The sequence below is a fragment of the Aotus nancymaae genome, unplaced genomic scaffold, assembly GCF_030222135.1.
Source record: "Aotus nancymaae isolate 86718 unplaced genomic scaffold, 86718_ANA_hifiasm-v0.15.2.pri h1tg000012l, whole genome shotgun sequence".
NCBI classification, from domain to species: Eukaryota; Metazoa; Chordata; class Mammalia; order Primates; family Aotidae; genus Aotus; species Aotus nancymaae.
Window position 1 is genome coordinate 46370548 of NW_026988423.1, and position 7637 is coordinate 46378184.

Here is a 7637-nt window from a genome sequence, read left to right on the forward strand (position 1 = left end):
AGAGGTTGCAGTGAGCCAAGATCGCACCACTGCACTCCAGCCTGGGCAACAGAGAAAGACTCCATCTCAAAAAATAAAAATAAAAGGAAGGTTGGCAGTGAATGGCGGAACCACGTGTTGAATGAGAGCTACACTTAACACTAAGTTCAAGACAGAAACACATTTAACATGAAGTTAAAGACACATGTACAGGTCTCCAGGCCCCCGTCCCTTCCCCTTTGTGACTTCCAAGTGCACAACTGAGTAGAAGAGTTGGAGGTTTATTTAAATTTAAATAGCTCCATGTGGTTTGTGGACATCCTGCGGTTCCTTGCCAACCTTAGATAATATTGCAGTCCACTCCAAAGCCTTTCAAGCCACTTCCTGTAACAGGAAGTCTCATCTTAGGAAAACCTAGATGCAAATCCAACCAGATACGAAGACAAAGCAGGCTGCATGCTGCATGGATTCTGACATTATCTTCCAATTCTCTCCCAGTTGAGAAGACATGAAAACTCCCAGCTAACCGGAGACAGGAGAGTATTATCTCTGCCCTTTCCCTTACATTATCTTCTTTCGTGAATTCCTTTTTTTTGTTTGTTTTTGTTTTGTTTTGTTTTCAAGATGGAGTCTTCCTCTGTCATCCAGGCTGGAGTGTAATGGCTTGATCTCGGCTCACTGCAACCTTCGCCTCCTGGGTTCAAGCCATTCTCCTGCCTCAGCCTCCCCAGTAGCTGGGATTACAGGCGCACACCACTAGGCTCATCTTATTTTTGTATTTTTAGTAGAGACAGGGTTTCACCATGTTGGCCAGGATGGTTTCGAACTCCTGACCTCATGATCTGCCCGCCTTAGCCTCCCAAAGTGCTGGGATTACGGCGTGAGCCACCACACCTGGCCCTTCTGCGACTTCTTTACAAGCTGTGTCACACTGTCCTTATTCCAAGCAGGCCCAAACTGTGGGCTCCTTTCTTGTGTCAGGAATTTGTAATGCTTTGCAGAATCATCTTACCTCTTTGCTGACCTCCGGGCTCAAAATAAATGCCAAGTACAGACTTCTTAGCTAATGGATTGCTAAGAAAACTGCTTCTGCCCAAAGCAGTCTGAGAAATGCCCTCTACTCATCACCTTTTGTGCAGGAGTGGCTTTTCTCTGGGGGTAGGACCTTCCCCTCGCTGTCTGTCTGTCTGCCTCTCTGTGCTATGCCTTCGTATGCCACCAGGGTTATTTTCTTCTGATATCCCAATTGGAAGATCCAAAACAGATTCTCAGCACCGAATAGAAAGGTGGACATGGTGATGTTTGTTAGAGTGAACGCCAGTTTCTCCTCAAAGAATCAGTATGTCAGTATGTTCAGCTCTCTTATTCTTTAATTCTCTGTTTTAAAGTTTAACTTCCTTGTAATTCCAGTAAACAACCTTCTCCACCTGTTCTAATCAGTCATTCACAGCTGTTCCCCCTCCTCTGGCTCTGTCCTGACTCATCCCGGTCACCTCCTCTGGTCCCCTTCTTTAACCAAGGTCACCCCTGGCTACCTGCTTTGACCCGCCCCCAACCGTCCTTCCCACGAAACCGCCCACCCTGCCACTCCAGCTCGGACCCCTGCTCTCTTTAAAATAGCCAATCAGGAGTAGTCTAGCTGGTGTGGTCTAACCCTAGCCAACAGGGGAACGACACAGTGGTAGGGACGACCCCTGTCAGGCATAGTACCCGTTCCCTATAGGGACCAGCCCTACAGGGTCCCGTGAGCCCCTCTCTGCAGGTGAAAAGACAAGAAACTATGGAAATAAAAGGCACAAGACACCGAGAAAGAGGAAATGGAGTTTGGGCCCAGGTGTCCACTGCCAGCCAAAGCGCGGAGTCCAGTAGTGGCCCCCCAAGCACCTGGACGCTCTGACTTTCATTGAGTACAAAGCAGGGGGCAGGGTAGGCAGGTGAGGTAATGGTGGTCAGTGTTAGGGTCAAGTAAATCATGTGTCTTGGAGACGGGGGCCCAGGACTTTGAAGAAGCCGAGGCGAGGAGAAAACCTCGTACGTCAGCACTTTTCACATACTTGTCAAAAATATCAAGGACATTAAGATTTATATTACTTTTACTGATTCTATCTTCTAAGAAAAAGAGGGACTAGGTGCAGAAGCAGAGCAGGAGAGTGGACATGGAGCGTGAGCGCTGAAGCACAGCATCACATAGAGACAGTTAAGCCCCCGGATGTTTGCAGGCCTCCCTGACAGCCGTCAGCCCCACCGCAAGAGCTTGGAGGGGCGGAGTTTTCTCCTAACTCCCCCTGGAAGGAGACATCTCAGCCATCTTGGACATCTCCTTCCCTAGCTGGCTGAACGGCGGGCGCTTTCCCAGCCTGGTACTGCCGCACAGCCGAGGCGCCCTCCAGCAGCCCTTATGCGGGAGTGACAGAGGGCTTAGAGCATCTTGCCTTAGGATCACTTTGTTCACAGTGTCACCTCAGTTCCACGCTTCACAACCTGATGGTCATTAGTAAAATTAAAAGGTTATATCGAGTATATATATACCTTTATGATTATATGTGAATAACTATGTGATTACATATGATTATATATAGGAAAAACTATGTGCTTACAGTTCTAATTCTTTTCTAATTCACTATTTATGTAGGAACAGGCTGAGGCTTCAGACCCTTGCCTCAGCACTTGTGGGGTTCCCCCCGCACGTCCCCCCTTGTCCAAGCATGTGGCCTCCATTGCTCCATCTGTTAGCTGCACAAGTCTATAGAAGTAAATTGCCTTGCTGAGAGGATTTATCGTTGAGTGCTGTTTCTTTTATGGCATGGCAATGTTACTTATAACATGTTTAATATTACTTTTACCCATCACTCCCCAGATGATCCGCTCTGGAGGTGAAAACGTCATGCCCTTACTCTGTGAACTACCACAGATGCACATCCACACTTGCATATGCAGAGTCCCTTAGCTTCTGTGGTTGAGAATTCAAGGAAGTCAAACTGGCATAGGATGCATAGTTTTTCTCTAAATGTATCTGCAGAGACAAATAGCAGGTGTTAAAATAAGAGGTTTTTGTGTGTCATATAAATTTGACAACGAATAAACACTGATTGAACATAGAGTCTCAAATTAATGGTTCAGGACATGGACTCTGTATATTCTGACAATAATTGGTCAGACATCCTGCCCGAGGCTCCGTCAATATGATCTGTTTCATCTGCAGAGCATTTAAGCATTAAGGAGGTTCGCACGGGTGATTCCATTTCCCTGTGGAAGGGAATTGCAAGCCAGTCCGCGTTGTGGGTTCCTTCCTTATTTCAGGAAATCGTGATGATTTGCAGAATCATCTGACATCTTGACTTACGTCCGGGCTCAAAATAAACTCACTGTCCTTGCTCTTACGATCGCCCCTCCCTCCCCAATATCACTCCTCTCTCCCTTTCTGCAGATTCTTTTTCCTTCAGCATATTAACATGCTCCCATCTCACTCATCTTAAAAAATGTAAATAATGCCTCCCTTAATCTTAAGTAACTGTCACATCCAATTAACACTAACCAATCTAGACTCGGGAAAGGAGGAGCAGAAACCAGCTTCATGGATTCTCTCATGGTTCCTTCAGCCACTCTCTGGAACCGCCCTGTCCAAAAGAATTTTCTGCAGAGTGGAAACATACCCTTGTCCTTCAGCTAATGGCAGGCAGCTTGCACCAATGTAGCCTTTGTGTCTCACTGCACTTCCATCTTCCTGAAAATCTGGGGGACACTGTTTCCCCATTCTTTTCTGCTCTGTTCCTGAAGCAGTAGTAGAAGCTCTCAGCCAGAGAGTCAGGTGGCAGCCTCCCCATCTAGCAAGTACCCCACTCCCTACAGAGGGTGATCTCAGGGACCTTCAAATGCCTTAAATTTAGAGGTGGGGATGAGAGGAGCACATCCTGAAAAAGTTGAAAAAAAGCCTGCCCAAGAGCACTGTACCCCAAGATGGGTGATGGTCTTGTAATAACCATCTTCTTGCCCAGTGCACAGATACAGCCAATTCACTGAGACAGAAGTGTTGCAGTAGAGAAGAGGTTTAATAAATGCAGAGCTAGCCAAGGGGAAGACAAGACCTTATTCCTCAACTCAGCCTCCCCAAAAAATCGGATACTAGGAGTTTTTAAGGATCATTTGGCAGGCAGGGTGTTAGGAAATTGGGAATGCTTTGGTTGGGTCAGGGATGAAATCATAGGAAGTTGGAACTGTCTTCTTGTGCTGAGTCATTTCCTGGGTGGGATCACAAGACCCATACCAGTTTCCTGGTATGGGCCATGGGTCCAGGTGGTGCCAGCTGATGCATCAGAATGGAGGGTCTGAAAATACCTCAAACACCAATGTTAGGTTTTACAATAGTGCTGTTATCTATAAGAGTGATTTGTGAAGGTTATGGATCTTGTGACTTCTGGCTCTATGACCCCAGAGCCATATTTCTAATCTTGTGGCTAATTTGTTAGCTTTACAAAGGCATGTTCAGTCCCCAAGCAATGAAGGGGTTTGGTTCAGGAAGGGGTTGTTATCATCTTTGTTTTAAAATTAAACTAAAAACTAAATTCCTCCCACAGTTAGCTGGGTGTACACCCAGGAATAAGCAAGGGCAGCTGTGAGGTTAGAAGCAAGATGAAGTCAGTTAGGTAAGGTTTCTTTCACTGTCATCATTTTTGCAAAAGTAGTTTCAGTCTCAAAGCCTTGGAGCCTGTCTGGACCACCACTCACAGGTCCTGCAGAGGCAGCTCCAGCAGTTCTATTCAGAGGTATTGTTCAAAGTCTGAACTGAATCCTCCCCACTCAGACTTTTAATAATTGTTCACATTTATCGAGTGCCTGCTAACGAGATGTCCCTTGCAGATTGCTTTGTAACGGCTGCCATTCAATGCTTCATTTGGCCCTCAAGATAGATATTGTTGTAAACTCCGTTACAGATGACCATGGAATATTCCAAGGAGTTGAAGAACTAATAAGAGTCTGAGCCCGGCAGTCCATGCAATCAAACCACTGTACTCAGCATTGTGGAACAGGCTCCCTTTGCCCCCTAGGAGTCAAATAATTAATTGTACAGTAAACGGTTCAATACCCCTCTTTCCCTCCTCTCCCTCATGTTCAACAGCCTTTTATTCACTGCTCAGCTTTGCATGTCTACTGTCATGCTGCTTACATGGTATGTGATCAGTAAGTATTTATGGAATCAATAAATGGAGAATTTCTAAGGTAAATAGGGGAGAACCTTGGCCTTGCCTTGGACCACCCCCACAACACAGCTAAATGGGCCAATTATCTCAGTTATTATAAGAATTTATAGCCTAGAGTCAAGCAGACACAGTTCAAAAAAGAGGAAACTCAGGACAATGAAATGTGAAGACTCCCGTCTTACAAATGTCATCTGTAACTGGATCCACCCTATATTGCTGTGTGGCCTCTTGGCAAGTCAGCTAGCCTCTCTGTTCCTAAATTTCCTAATCTGTAAAATGCACGGGCTATTCTGATTATATCGAAAGACTCTCTCAGCCCTAAAAATGCTATGAATTCATAATAGTGTGATTCTAATAAGAATCAGACTCATGGCTAGTCTGACATGTAAGCAAAATTGGTAGCAGCCTATGTGACCAGTGAGGTCTGTCTACCATGTAATATGACTACCCGTTAAAGATCTCTATCTATTCTCTTCCAATTTCTCCACGATCTAGCCTGCTTTAGTTCTGGGAGCTCAGGGTTGAGAGCTGAGGACCCAATGCTGCTCTCTTGCTAGGAATCTGTGAGTTCCCAAGGTTGTCAGAGGAGGGCCTGGACAAGCAAGTGAGTGATGGGGCCAGAGCCCTGGAGTGAACAAAGAAAGGGCCTATCAAGGTGTAGGAGGGATGTGGCTCATGGGAAATGGGGCTTCATTCTCTTTACTCTTCCTGCTTCTTTCCTAGAAAAGTAATGCCTTTCAGAGGCTCAGAATATGTGTTTCATATAATAAAATCTGTCTAATAGCATGCTACTTTTCTCAAAAACTATCATCATTAAAGGCAACAGCATTGATTCAACATGGTTGAAATGGGTCAACCATCCCACTGTGTGTCTTTGAATACATTACACCCACTGTGTGTTCTTGGGTGTATTAGTCAAGATTGAGCCAACTGACCCACTGTGTGCCCTTAGATGTATTAGTCAAGAGTGGGTCAACTGTCCCACTGTGTGTCCTTGGGTATATTAGACCCATTGTGTGTTCTTGGGTGTCACCTGATCCATGGCTTCCTTAAATATTCTCCCATTAGTGGACTTGTCACTTGCTTCAAAAAGGTTTCCATGAACCTCTTTATAGGTCAACGTAATTCTTTGGAATCAGGTAGCAGAAGTGAGAATTTGTGCTGAGGATAAATAGAATCAACCCCAAAGGAGGTAGAGAATGGACATTTTTAACACTCTTGATACCTATTGTCAAATTGCTTCTGTGCACGGAGCGTTTCCCTGGGGAATGTGGTTTTTAACTGTTGCTCTTTTTCATGGCAACTGGCCTGGATTTCCGTTCTGGCTCTTTCATCCTGGACAGAGTCCCCTTTCTCCTATGTCCCTCAATTTCCAAGAAGTGGGGTGGGGGGTGGTTTTACAGCTACAGTGTTTGTTTCTCTGCTCTTTGACTAATAAATCTGGGATCAAAAGAGTCTATGCTATTATTTTGAGTGATTACACTTGAAAACAGGATTTATTTTCAGCCTCCCTTCTCCGGCTTCCTTTTTTCAAGGTGAAACCAGGCAGGAGACGAATCTATACAATTTGTCTCCCTCACACCCACACACAAATCTCATTTTCTGCCAGATTTCAAATGCAATAGTTACAGAGTGGTGCCTATTACTCGAGTCAATGTGATGTCCTCACCCAGAAGTCTGGTCACCGTTATCTATAATTTATGAATCCAACCCAGAAACAAGGCAAAGGGAAAATGAACATGGACTTGAAGTGTCTGTGGTCATTAAATCGCTTTCCAGTTTGATGTCCCTACGAGTTCATGCTCATTTTCATTTCTCGATTTCTTCCCAAATTTGTTACCCCAGTGACTGACGCTCCAATTACAGTTTCCTTCCCCTCCTTTCTCCCGTGCTATCCAATAAATGTCATGGCCTTTCGCTACACCACACACTTATTTTCCAATTACTGTGGGTAAACAGGGATGGGCGAGCAATTGCATTGAAGCTTTTAACTCATTTGATTTGGTCCCAAGCAAAATTTCAGAATTGAGACATAAACATCAAGGCTATTCTCTACAGAAATGACAAGGGTTGGGAGAAACTGCCTGAACAATCCCCCTTTTTTTGAAAAGAGCAAAAAGATGTCTGCTGGGACATCTTTACCCCAAAGTGAATTCACGTTCCAAAAACACATGCTTCCAGGTCTGTCCGAGTAACGCTCTCATCTGTTTCAATTCTGAGCCAGTGCCCATCAGCCTCTTTCAATCTCCATTAGCAGGTTGGAAATTTATTTAGAAAGCCGACAGGTACTATTTGGGGGATTAATGACCACTGATTTATGAATATTGAGTAGTATTTCAATAATTGGAGGCAGAGTAATCACTTGTGGCTGCAGCCAGCTCTCCTCACCATTACAGCCTACAGCAATCACTCAAAACCAGTTAAATGATTCTGATTTATGACCTTAACCTTCAGGGTCCA